Raw genomic sequence first — 14187 nt, 5'->3', positions numbered from 1 at the left:
GTTTGCAAGCCCAGATTAGACTAGCAGTTCACAGAGCTGGTTTCTTGTTTACCAGAGTGTGTTGTTGTTGCTCAGAACATCAGAGGGATGTGCAGGAAGCCCCTTTATGAACCAGTTCTCAAGATATCCTGCTTCAGAAAAACATTTCAGCCTGCAGTAAAGGTCAGCTTCGTCCTGAATTATGCATTATAACTTTTCCAAGTGCCTCTGATTGATTTAGGTAACTCTGGATATAGTTGTCACCCGTAATTTTTCCGTGTCCCTGCTAAGCTGTCAGGCTCTTGATCTCCGGTGGCAGGGACGAGCCGTGCCCTGCATGGAAAAAATGAGGCGAGGGCAGTTTCCTCCCGTCAGTGGTGATGAGCTGCTGGAAATGAGTCTGGAGTGCCTTTTGTGCTTGCAGGCAAGCTGTGAGCCCTTCACTGATGCTGGGGGGGGGGGGGATGTTCTTGGTGCAGAGATGCCTGCATAGGAAGGTGAGGGCTCATCCTACCTGTAGCTGTATCAGGATGCTCCGTGGAAAGCTTCCCTCGAGGCCAGAGGGAGCAGTGAGTGCTCCGGGGAGAGCAAAACACTTATCTCTGCCCCTCCCCACGACAGAGAGCTGTATTTGCTCTGAAAAAAATGCAGCCAAGTATTTTTCTACCAAAGTTATTTTCTTTTTGGTCTCCAGTACTGGCAATACAGAAAGAGTCGTCTTCTTTTCTTCTTTTCCCTGGGATGGCTCCCAGCATCTTAGAAATGTGGGCGCCAAAAATGTAAAGCTTTTTAGAACTGCTTCTTGACACAGGGAAGTTTCCACTGCACTTTTAGCCCGAGTTTGAACCCTGACTTCAGCCTCCCCACGCAGCAAAGCCTCCGTGGGGGTGGTGTGAGCCACAGTGAATTCAGCAGGGGGTAGAGATAAGGAAAGGATGTTTCACTCGAGTTCAAATTACCCACTCACAAGTACCAGTTGTTCTCTGCTCCCTTCCCACACGTGGATCTCCGTGAGCGCGTTACACACTTGGAAGTTCACCTCTACCAGGGGACAAGGCGTAAAAATAGTTATTTTGGTTTTATTTTCCTCTGTAGTTAAGAAAATCAAAACATAAGGATGCAGGATATAAGACAGAAAGAGTTTTTACTCCCAAGTTCAAGTCAAATGGCAAATCATACTGACAGATGAACCACAGTGGAGATCCTACTGAGAGGTGTCATCGTGCTCATGACATTTACAGGTGTCTAAAATTCATTGTAGGAATGAAAACCATAACTGGATAGAAGTTAGGAAAAAAAATTATAATTTTGGTTGTGGATTACCTTGAAACTTTCTTTAGTCAGGAAACCTGGAACTGTTTTTTTTTTAAGAAGGAAGAGTTATCTCGTAGGGATCTGCCTGATTGTAAGTGAATTTGGAAAGTTCATAATCCGATATTAATTCCTGCATTTTGCTTGCAAGGAAAAGGAATGAACAAATGCGGTGCCAGAGCAGGTCTCATTCTCTGCCCAGCTGCACCATGCCCTAAATTAGTCCCAGCATGGACTGGGGCTCACAAAAAAAAGGCACATGAATAATGTTTTAGCTCTAGAAGCTAAATCTAGAAGCTAACAGGGGCCAAAATTCTCCCTGTGGAATGTTTATGATTCTCACCTTGGACATAAGCAGGATGTTTTTGCTTCTTTATAGTTTCCCCCCACTCCCATGGAATTCTAGTCACGTGGTACACTGCTAATAAAACTTGTAAATAAACAGTCATTTTTCCTGGAAACATTTATAATGCTCAGTACATTCAAGGAATCATGAAAGGATACATGAAAATAAACACTTTCTTTGTAGCTAATGGAACTTGAGCTGAGTATTATTATTATCATTGTATTGACAATACCTCAGCCATAATTTCCTTCTGAAGGAATATTTTTATGCATCCCACAGGGTGCAATGAGTTTCGAATATTTCAATATCTTTGAGGAACTGCAAAGGATAAAATACACAGTTGTCGCTCGCTGCCTTGTGGGGATAGGAAAGGTTTAAAATCATGGCAAAAGCAAAATGTCCTAAATTAATCCTGAACACCACAGCCCTGCAAATGTTGAAACCACCCTTTGCTGCAGCCTGTGATGCTGTGGTTTGATCCAGCAGAAAGCACTTGTTTGCGACCTCAGCAATTTATATTTTACATTTCTCTTTCACAAGACATTTGAATTGTCTCGTTCCTGCCTCAGTTATCTCATTTGCTGCTCTGAACTTGAATTGCTCAAGCTCCAGGCCCGTTTGCTTCAGCCATGAGAGTTGCACAGATGAAGCAACAGCAGGAAAAATGCAACTAAGTGACAGCTAAAATAAAAAAAAAAAAAAATGGGGGGAAAAAAAAGGCAAGGTGAGGGGAAAGAGACTTTGGGAGAGGGTTCGGAGCAACCCTGGGGCACTGAAAGTAAGAAAGCAGAAATTATAATGTTCTCCCTAGAGAAATGAAATTTATAAAGGAAATTCTTTCTGCAGTTCAAGAAGATTATAGGAGACTCCAGCAGTGCCTGTAGGAGACAGCTCTGGTATCATCAGGAGATTTACAGGAATTAATTGCATTTAAGCGAGTTATTGGTCACGGAAGTTACAGGGATCATCACTCGTTCTTGGAAGACTTTCCCACCATAAGTCTTGAGTATGCTTGGTATGCATTTCTCTGCTGACAGTCAGGTCTTGCTAGGTGGACTCAGCCTGGATTAAGCCTCTGGTGCTTCAGCACTAAGCTTTGAAAGGGCCTAGCTTTAAACCCTGAGTTGAGGTATTGCTATGGCCCCACCACTGCAACCCTGAGCTCCCGTCCTGGACAAAAACAGGCTCGATGTACTTTAACAGTCAATCTGCTGTAGTTCAGAATTTCCATGGGAAGCTGATGTCTTATGACAAAATGGCATTTTCCAAGCGGTTAGAAGCAGGAGCAGGCACATTGTAGTCTCTCTGAGGTTTGTTTTCTGCTTTGAAGCTGGAAATTCAGCCTGATGTGCGTCTGAGCTCGTGGTCTTTGAGGTGACGTGAATCAATCTGTGGCACCTGCAGGCATAGAGAAATGTCCCAATCAAAGATTTAGCTTGGGGAGAAAATTGATAAGTTCTGGAACAGCAGTCAGAAAGATGAGCTCAGTACAGCTGCCATTTAGGATGTCAGGAGTGTCCATACTGAGCACTGTAGGGAAAGGCAGAAGCTTTTGTGCACTGAAATCCATCCAGCAGCCAGACTGCTGGAAACACCTGGAATCCAGGTAGAGAAAACACTGGGCACTGCAAACGTAACCCTGGGCGTGGAATGTGACTGTGCAGAGCCACAAAGTGCTGCTTGATGTGAGCCACAAGTGTCCAACCTGGAGACTGGTCACACCAAAACCTTCCCATGCATCTTCCCAGTAGTCTGACCCTGGAGTCAGGATGTGCTGAGTAGTGTTAAAAGGTGGTGACAGGGGTTGCTTTAGATTTCAGCCTTATCACATGCACAGCAGGAAGCAGAGCCTGGCTGCCCAGGGGTTGACAACTTACGGAGCAGGTCAGTAATCTGGTTCTTCCCAAGCTGCTTCTGTGTCTCTGACATCATTTTTTCCATGTTGAAAAGCCAGCACTTTTACTGTTAGCAGAGATGCATAAAGTGCTTTCTCCCTACTGTGCAGTCTCCTTGTATGTAAAAAGGAAAACAAGGGCTAGGATCAGGTTTTCTGGCCGTGCAGAGCAGAGGGAACGAGCTACATCCCACTGCACAGTTAGCAGCAAAACTGGGCTTTGGGGGCTTTTTGATGGACAGTCCAGTGTGTCTGATAACATGAGACAGCATGTAACCCCACCTCTAGCCTTGGCCAGAAAAAGAAAACATTCAGTGAACTGTGGTACCCTGACTTTGTCCCTGCTCTTGCTGTTGGTACAGAACACCAGTTTGCTGCCCTTAAAAAATGCCTGTCTTGCAAAAAGGAGACACCGAGTGTTTCGGTTGCATCTGAATGATGAAGTGTTAGAACGCTTTCCCAAAGCAAGGCTTCAAAGCCTTTAGCAGATCAGATAAACATTTCACAAACATTTCTGCTGGGGCTGCAAAATCCTCCCTCTCCAGCGAGTCTCAACCCAGGAGAACGAATAAGGAGAGCAGATGATGCTGAAGAGATGTCTGCTGCATTTCCTGGTTGTGGCAGACAAAACACACACAAGGGTTCCCCCCTTTCTTCTCTTGAAATTAATGCTGATCTGACACTCCTTCCCCCATTCCCTGCTATGGCCTCTTGAAATACAGCCTAAAGCTGGAGTAGTCTATAAATGTAGGATCTTTACATGCTCAGTGGTTGAAGGGACAAACCTTGTAGACAGGCTGTGTTCAGATGGAATCATAGGAAAACACCTTTAAGATCACCAGGTCCAACCATTAACTCAGCTGTCCAACCTTCCTACCCTGCATTAGATCAACACTCCTGCCCAGCTTGGTGCCATCTGCAACTCCCTGAGGGTCTGGGTTGTCAGTAAAGGTACCAAACAGAACTGGCCCTGGGGGTACCATTGGTGAGTGGTCACCAGCTGGGTGTAACTCCATCCACCACCACTCCCTGCCTTGGCCATCCAGCCAGTTTTGACTCGGAGAACAGTGCGCCCGTCCAGACCATGAGCAGCCATCCCACAGGGAAAGAGCCCCTGTGGATATGAGCATGGTTTATAAGCAAGCTGGGTCTCCAGAGGCCTGTCCTTATCCCTGTCACGTCTGCAGAGCTGCCTGGGAAATGTCAGCAAGTGGTGTGTGCAGCAGATCTCCCTGTAAACACACGACGCCGACTTTGTAGCTCCCAAACTCTGGTTGCTGCCCCAGGAAAAAACAGGAATCCCTCCAGTTCTCCATTCCCTTGGTGGGTTTGTCGGTATTGCAGCACTGTGAGTCTGGGAAGTGCCTGCTAAAATTCCCTCTAATCTAAAAAGATTAGGCTCTGGCATGAAGCTGTGTGTGCTGGCCATTGTGTTGATCTGTGTGCTCAGGTTTAAGCCAAACTGAAAGTCCAGGCTGCCATTTTCCAAGCTAAAAGCTAAGGAGCCATAGCTTTTACTTGGCACAAAGAGTGTTGCTGGGAGTACTTGCTGGAGGGGGAAAAGGAGGGTTTACATCCTGAGGTTCAGAGATTTGGTTCCTATTCCACGTTTGGGCAGCAGCAACTAGGTTGGAAGACCTTGCTGAGCTCAGGAGCTCAAAGAATGAGCAGGAGAGAGAGGAGCTGTAGCAGAGAGCAGATTGATGCAACGTGGAACCCATGAGCAGTGGAGATATTTTGCATCTGGTGCATCAGCAAGGAGAAAGGAACATGCCAAGTAATGAGTAATGAGCATGAAGGTAACGAGGTATTTCATTTTCTCAAGAAACAGAAGACCTGTGCAGCAGTTCAGTTTTCTCTCTCCTCTTTCCTTAGGCAGCCAGTCCACATGAGCTTTAGCCATGGATGAACTTTAAAGCTGGCCAAGTTTGCAAATTCTCACCCTGTGAAGTGCCAGAGTTTTTGCACGTCTGCATGTTTTCAGCTTCCAACTCTATTTGCAAAACATCCCCATCCTAGACCAGCCTGGGATTTCAGTTGTGCGGTAGATACCGATTGCTCTGACAAGTAAAGCTGCTTGGGACGGGCTGTGGGATAAGACCTTGGCACTGCAAGCATCTTGAAACGCAGATTTTCCCCTTGGGATTTCGGTAACGCCCTGGGACTGACACTCATAAACAACATGATATCTGGGATAGACGTTGGTCTCTAGATTATGGTCCTGCATCTGCAAATATTTGCACCAGTGTTTATCCCTGAGCACATGGCTGGGCCCATCAGCCTCAAGCTGTTTAACTTGCAAAGGCAGAGGGAGAGGAGTGGTCAAAGGGATGCATTTCCTTTCAGCTGAAGGGGATGGAAAGCCTGGACTGTGGGCTGGCCAGGCCTTGTCCCAGAGCATCTGCCAGGCCTGAGTAGCTGTGCTGCACAGAACCTTTCTGTGTGTAACCCTGCTGGGAGCAGCCCCTGCCTCAGCGTGCAGTGTGTTCCAAAGGGTGCCCTTTCCCGAGGGCATTGCTGGAATCCTGCCCAAATCTCTCTGCCATTTCAGGGTATGAGAGCTTATGAGCCAGATACTGAACTGATTTTCAGCAGCTTTGTAAGTTACCACTCATCAGCCGAGGTGCAGATCCTGGCAGGGTGTGCTCACAGCCTTCCCACCTGGGAGGGCAAGGAACTGGGCCAAAATCTCCAGGAATGGGACCGTAAATTGCTGTGGCTCAGCAGACAACCCTCGTGACGTGTTACACTGGCACACACAGCCCCAGGTCTCATCCCAGAGCCTGCAAAGGCACAATGCACAATGGTGTGCGGGAAGGGAGAGGGGGCTCAAGTTCCATTTTGCTTCTAGATAGGTGAAAGATGATGCCCACGAGGGATTTCTGCAGGAGTGTGGGATGTAGCCTGTAGCCAAGTCGCCGGGGCCTTCTAACCGCTCATTTCTTTTGGCCAGGGTTTTACCCACTGGCCTCGCTTCAGGGAAGCAGTGAAGCCAACTCTCACTTGGCCCACAGGTTCTCATGACAAACAAGGACAATATTAATAATGACTTATTAAGGAATATTTACCACAAGTTTAAATAATTGCTGCATGTCTTTTCTGTCTGCGTGTCGTTACCATTGCTTATTTCTGTTAAATGTATCAGAATATCCCAGATACCTATTTACTTTTAATAGCAGCAGTAGAAATAGGGGATGATGCAAACCTCTCCAAACAACAGGAATGTTATTTCTCCTCAATTTGACCGTTCTGCACATTCAGCAGGCAGTACAATGCAAAGGAGCACATACTACTTGTAAATAAAACCACTTGCTTTTGAATCTTGGAGGAGGATGCTTGTTGGAAATGTGTGATTGCAATACAAGCAACAGGAAACAGATGTACCCTGTATCACAACCCTCTGTGGTTTGGAGTGGGGAGGTGGGAAGGGTGTGATAGCTCAGGTCAGGCATACACTGCAAAGGAAAGGACATTAATAAGTGACACTTGTCACTCACTGCCGTGCTTTTCTCTGGGGGCCTCAGCGTGCTTTGCAGGCAGCAGCTCATTACCCATTGATCCCTCTGCCTCCAGTTTGTGATGGGGATGTGAAAACTGCTTGGGGGTACGGCGAATCCAGCTCTCGGGTTCCGTCGTGGTAAAATGCGATGCAAAACGAGACGATCCCGTGTAAAGTCATTTTTCTACCTCAAAAATGTTCAAAAAAAAAAAAAATAGAAAATGCAGCTGGGTGAACTCCACACTGGCAAACGTTACGCTATGATAGGAATTGTCTGGTTTCTGACATACCTAAAAGCATGAAGTCAGGCTGAATTCCATCTGGTGCACTCTGGGTAATTCAACAGCAACGTGATTGTGTGAGCTGCTGTGAGGAGGGTTACGTCCACCATGCAGCAACAAAGATCTGGTTCCACTTACCATGGAACCGAGGTCGGCAGGACCTGGAGCTGGAAAATAGAGGTGATGATGTGCAGTCCCTGCTCCCTGCAACTGGGCTCATAAAAGTAGTTTCCAGCCACCCAAGGACAGCTGCTGGGCTGCTCTTGCTTCGATATTGCTTCTGGGTGGCCTTGGGCTTGGCTTTGTCTGTGTTTTTAGGGTTAGCTGATCTAACTGCACTTGCAGGCCCTCCTGCTGCGGACAGAATTTACCCTGGCAAAAGATCTGCAGCTGAAATCCATGCTCAGGTGCACTGCTCAGTCCGGCAGAGCTGTGGGGCTTAGCAGGTCCGTGGCAGCTGCCCTTGCTGCTGCAAGCCCCACCAGACTGCAAAGGGTCAGTGTTGTTTAACTCATAATGAAAAGGGATGAAATGAAGGTGTTTTGCCTCAAACTAGACTTGATTACAGTTCTACCTGCCTGGCTTCTGGGCTCCTGGATCCCAACTTCCTTGGAGTTCAGAGCACAGCAGGGGCTCTGAGAGCCGGCTGTTCTCCCAAAATGCTGTGTCTGCAGCATCAGGGTCTCCCAGCTCCCTCTGGGGTGATCCAGGGACCCAAGCTCATCTTCAGGGGCAGATGCATTGCTGAGCTGTGTCTTGCAGCTGCAAGAGGCACCTAAATCAACCCCCCTTCTTGAAAATGGAGGTATAACTAGGTGAACAGCAGAATCAGAAGTGGGGGGAGCGGTGCCATTCCGTACTGCTCCTCCAGGCACACAACCCTCTGCTTCTCACAGCATGGCCACCATTTCTGCTGTCAACTCTGTTCCCACTTACATCCCAGCTCCATGGGAAAGCAGGGATACAAACGGATATGAAACTTAGTTCAGGCTAAGTTTCTGACAGACTGGCACCTTTCTTTTCCCAGCAGCTCACTGTACTTTTTTCAATTCCCTGATTTTTTTCAAATTATTGAGTCTGCTCTGAAGAGCAAAGCCACGATCCCAAACCCCGGGGACTGTCATGTGTGAGACGATGGGAAGAGCAAACAGAGCTCTGCGGGGAAGAGATTTTACCTGGGCTTTGATCTCTTTTCTGTGTCCTACAAGAAAGGATGTAAGAACTTGACCCGACTTTGACTTCTCCGACGTCCGGCTCAGACGGCGTGTTGGGAAAGGGAGGTCAGGCCGAGCTGAGCGGGCAGAGCTGGGCAGCACCGGGGCACAGACGGGGAGATTGGCACATCGAGTTGTTTGCTCCTGATGTGCCAAGCGAGAAAAACTGGGGAGGAGGTTGTTGCAATGTGGGCAAGCGGAAACAGATGCGCTCTGTGCTCCGCCACGACCAGCCATGCAATCGGCCACGGCTTGGGAAGGGTGGGAGCCGGGAGATGCCCGAGCACCAGAGCAGGGCAGCTGAGGTCACCAGGGTGGATTTCAGAGCGAGGGCTGGCTTGTGTTGAAACTCTATGTGGTATTGCTGTGAGAATATGAAATAAAGCCATAGTTGGAGCATTTGTTGGGCTGTTGCTAGGCAAACATTTCAAAAACAATCATATTTTGCAAACTGATTCCTCTTGTATTTTTTTTTTCCCTTTTCTGAGGCCCTTAATATATTCTCCAGGGCAGACCATGATTTTTATCATCGTATCTATTCTTTGCTGTTGCTGTGACTGAGCACTTATCAAGTTCTCAACTTCTTGAATCCCCCACGAGTTAATTTTCAAAATGTTCATCCAGGTACTTGATGCACTACAATTTAATACATGGCCAAGCTGGCTCCTAAGGCATAGGAATTGTTTTTTCTGCATGAGAACAGGCTCAAGGAAATCACCTTTCACTGCTGTATTGCTCCTATCAATTTTTCTCTGTGTGGGGATTGGAAACCCTTATTTCTTAGATGTTATTAAAGAAAGTGCATCCTGTTCCTCACTTAGTTTTAGGCATCTACCTGGCATGTTTCTCAGTTGCCCTGAACTACTTCTCCAGTGTTACAGCCATGAAACAGTCTCTGGAGCTGCAGACCCTGCACACTGAGACACGAGTAGTGACGCACTGTGCTGTACCCAGGAGCTTCATGGCATGTCACCAGCCCTCTCTGTCCAGTTTGTCCATCCCAGAAAAGATCAGAAGCCCCTAAGCCTCGTTTCCTATGAGCTAGAGGTGAGATCGTGCCTGGCACCAGCACAGAGCAGAGATCATAGAATCACAGAATAGTTTGTGTTGGAAGGGACCTCTAAAGGTCATCCAGTTCAAATCCTTTGCCATGGGCAGGGACATTTTCAACTAGATCAGGTTGCTCAGAACCTCATCCAGCCTGTCCTTGAACACTTCCAGGGCTGGGGCATCTCTGAGTAACCTATGCATCACCACCCTCATTGTTAAAAACTTCTTCTTTACATCTAATCTAAATTTACCCTTTTTTAGTTCAAACCCATCACCCCATCACTTCCTGGGCCTCCCTGTGCAGCACTGCTCGTTCCTGCCAGAGCAGCCTGGAGGGCAGACGTGCTGGTTACCCACAAAGATTAGCAGCCGTTCCTCGGCACTGAGCATGCCTGTGGGTGTCATTTGATCAGCATCAGCAGAGGATTTCAGCTCAGATTTACATCTGTCAGTCGTTATTCCCACTCTGTGTCTAGGGTCTTGTCTCCCACCGTCCCAAGATGACAACCAGCTCATCCCCAAAGAGGACACAGGGTACACTTGATAGCACTTGACTTTGCTCTACTTACAGAGCACAATTTGCTTCCTCAGTCCAAGCGTTTGCTCCCGGTTTTCCCACAGCCCTTTGGGTGCATTTTATCTCCTCAGGGGCCACAGAGGAATCCACACACACACACAAGTGGTCTTGAATGAATTAGTCTTCGTATCTCAGCTGGAAAATTATAATTTGAACCATTCCACTGAAGCAGTGAAATAATATATGCAAAGTGCCTGAGAGGAGCCCAGCTTGGAGACTTCTAGTGGAAAAAGAAAGTTCAGATAGACAAAAAAAAACCTGGCATGAATGAGAATGTCATGAGATCAGCTCATAGAATATGCTGAGGAAGACAGAAAATGACTGAACAAATCTAAGTAATTTGGGTAGCAGTTTGCATTTATTAAGTTCTGGCTCATCAGATGTACCAAATTAGGCAAGTGCACAAGTGCCATGTTTATCATACCCGGCTCCTAACGAGCATCCTCTGTCTTAAGGAGCTGCATTTAAACAAACAGAGGCAGCCAGGGGGTGACTGGGAGGTAATGAGGTGGCGAGAGGAATGTGTGTTGAATTCAGCACTTCCCTGGCTGATTATCAAGCCATTAGTCCCGCAAGAACTTCCCAAACACTGTACATAGAAGATAGGCTCTCCTACACCATGTTGTCCAAGTGACCTCTACTATATGCTGTCTGCTGCAGGGAGAGCCCAGACACAAGCCCAGCTCCTGCTTCCATAAGAAACTTGGAGAAATCCAGGATTCATGGGGGTTAGGGATTTGCTGGTGATGGGAACCAGGCCTGTGTTTGCCTTCTTCCACACAGACTTGCTTCCTGCATTAGGCTTCTGTTCTTCAAGTGCTTTGTCTGGGCTAATCAGGCTGCTAGACTGAAGGGGACTGCTCTCATATTTAGCCTGAAAATCCCAAATGGCATTTTTATCAGTTCCTTCTCATTGCACACTCCGACTGGAACCGGCAGCCGTGAGCAGCAAACTCATTTGAAATCACCCCAGGAAAGAAAAAGATAAACAAGTGGGAGTAGCTCTCATATGCAAGACACGTGAAATTGCTCCTTGAATCCAGCTTCTCCCCATATCCCACAAACAGTAAATTCACAGATGCCCCCTTAAATCCTAGGGAATAGGTAAACAGGCACACATCCTGACTAGAGACATTTTAGATACCAGAGGGCTGATACTTGCCTTCAGTTCTTTGATGAGTGTGTCTCTGCGCTGTGGTTGTTGCCATTTCCATTTCCCAAAAGGGTTAGTTGACTTGTCCCACGTTCTAGGTCTTGTACCAGGTTTATGAAATTCTGAGCTTTCAAATTATTTTTTAATTTTTATTTTTTCTGAAAAAACAATTCCTAGTGGGGGCTTGCAAATGCAGTTGGAGTAGTGGTATCACAGCTCTCAAAGCGTAATTTTGTCTTCTCTTCAGAGTTTTCCAAATTTAACTGCTTCAATGTGTCTTAAAACCATATGCACTCATCCCTTAATCATTTCTATTTTTCTTGCCTGAGTTTTTTTCTTTTTTCCATTTCAGTTTGGCATCACCAGCAATTTCCCTGTAATCTCACTAGTGATCCCTCTGCCAGGGATGCTCCTTCTCTAATGCACACAGCAGTTATGTGCACTTTATTACAGCCATCTTGCCGTGCTGTTTTATAAATCCGTATCTCAGAGGAAAACCTTCACCCTGATCTCTGCTTTCAGATTGTTTTTCTTCCACTGAATACCTGCATTTTGGATTACTCTCCCTCCCTGGCATTCCCAATCCTAAACCGAGTCTTGTTTCACTGTTTCCTCCTCATATTTCTGAGTGCTCAGTGCAACACGGATGTTGGCTGCGTGTCTCAAAGTCATTTCAGATGTGAATGTACTCACTCCTTTTTATTCTCAAGGAATTAATGAGGTTGTTAAATAAAACCAGACACCAGCTTTAATCTCTTTACCACTCCCCTCAGTATCTCTGCTGCTCATAATGAAACAGCTACTTCTGAAACTTCTCCCTGTTCCATGGATCTCCCACCCGTGTGCTCCCTGGGTGAAGGGTTTCCCATCCTCCCCACTCTAAACGTCTCCTGAGGCATCGTGCTGAAGGTTTGATCCCTGTCTCTGTCACGTCACCCTCCATTCCTCCAGGACTGTTTGTCCATGTCTAAGCCAGGGCTGTGGTTTATTTGGTGTAATGAGTTCTCTTCCTGTGTACGTGTGAATATGCAAAGGAGGCTAAAAATGACCATACAGGCTTAGCACCCCTGCTGTTTCTTGCTCCCAGTACTGTTTGTCTCCTGAACTATAATTTGCCCTCAAGGATACAGCTAATGCGGGTTCCTCCTTCCCACATAATCTCCTCTCTGTTTACGGATACAGCAGGAGACAGGGGCTGACCTGTTGGGTTGTGTCGCTCATCCATGGAGAACAGGGAGGGTTGATCTTGGCAGTGTTTTCCAGGACTTTGCTCAGACCACCTTGCAATGACTCAAGCTCAGACTGTTCCCTTCAAGAGCCGATGCCACCATCCAGCAGATTTTGCTGCCAGGATTCATTTCTGGCCCCTGGCTGCTCCTTTGTTCATTTCATCCCCTTCATCCACTTGCCACATCCTATTTCCTTGCCTTTCAATTTGACTGATGCCTCCGGCACCGTTGGGACAAGCTGTCTGCAGTTACAAGCTTCACAATTCCTCAGAAAATACCTATATTTAAAAAATACTGTGCACTCGGCATCTCCTCTGAGGACCGGTGAAAGCTGCTGAGTTCTTGGCACGTGTGAATCGTGTCCCAGTCTAGAAACTTAGACATGGACTTTAAGCCCTGACCTCTAGTTCTGAAAGTTCAGGAATGTAGGACTGCAAAAGGATTCACAAAAGGAGCTGTCAGGATGCACACATAGAATCATGGAACCATGAAATGGTTTGGGTGGGAAGGGACCTTAAAACTCATCTCATTCCACCCCTCTGCCATGGGCAGGGACACCTTCCACTAGGCCAGGTTTCTCTAAGCCTTATCCATCCTTTGAACACTTCCAGGGATGGGGCAGCCACAGCTTCTCTGGGCAACCTGTGCCAGGGCCTCCCTGCCCTCACAGGGAATGATTTCTCCCTAATATCCCATCTAAACCTTCTCCTGCCAGTTTGATCATCTGTTTATCATCTATGTATCGTCCCAAGTTCAACCCACAGCAACAACTCCCCTTTATCTCCACTTTCTGTGGCCGGTTTGAACACACAGCTATTTCCCCTGCATGCTCATTTCTTCTGCAGGCAGCGAAGTCGGAACAGCTTCAGAGCAGACACTTATTCTGCAGTTGTGAAAGCCCAGGCACTTTTTTTATGTAGAGCAATAATTGCACTGGCACTTTGGAGGTGGCATCTCTGCCTTTGACTCAGTAACCAAAGCGCTGGTGACACTACCTGGGTTGTTTTGCTGCCCCAATAGATGTTTCTGAGATCTCTTAATAAGAAGGGCTGTGGTATCTGTGGGCTGTGGCCATGAAAATGTATCACATCACTGAGTGGTTTCTTTTGAATGCGAATGGACACCACCTAATTCTCACAACGTTTGAAAACACAACACAATTCTGTTTGAATGGAAGTTCTTTGGGGTCAAAATCCTATTCCCATGAAAGCAAATGGGAATTTTTCTCCCGGCATTCACGGAATCCAGATCTGGCAAGCCATGAATGCAGATCTGTCACATTTCCTTCTCTTTCTTCATTAGGTTACAGTGATTTTTTTTTTTTTTTCCTTCCTGGGAATCAGATTAGTAAATTCTCATTTGACCAAATACCTCTTGGAGGTACCTCAGCGAGGCTGGAACATTTCCTGTGGCTATCGTATCCGCTTCAATATCCTTCAAAGTGAGTGTCACAGCCCTGAACCATTGAAACAGGCTTTTCTTTCACAGCAGCAGAACAGCAAACCAGCCTGGATAAGATGAGAGGGACACCATAAATATTACATAGGGTCTGAGGCATTTGCTGTAAATTCAGCAGGAACTATTCCAGTTTCCCACTGGGAGAGATTTCTTGGGAATAGAAAGCTCTCTGGAGTTTGTAATGACTTCTTGAGAG

The sequence above is a fragment of the Empidonax traillii genome, unplaced genomic scaffold (assembly GCF_003031625.1).
Source record: "Empidonax traillii isolate 1590-97213 ecotype Southwest subspecies unplaced genomic scaffold, ASM303162v1 scaffold284:size1552100, whole genome shotgun sequence".
NCBI classification, from domain to species: Eukaryota; Metazoa; Chordata; class Aves; order Passeriformes; family Tyrannidae; genus Empidonax; species Empidonax traillii.
Note: the sequence above shows the minus strand (reverse complement) of the source record.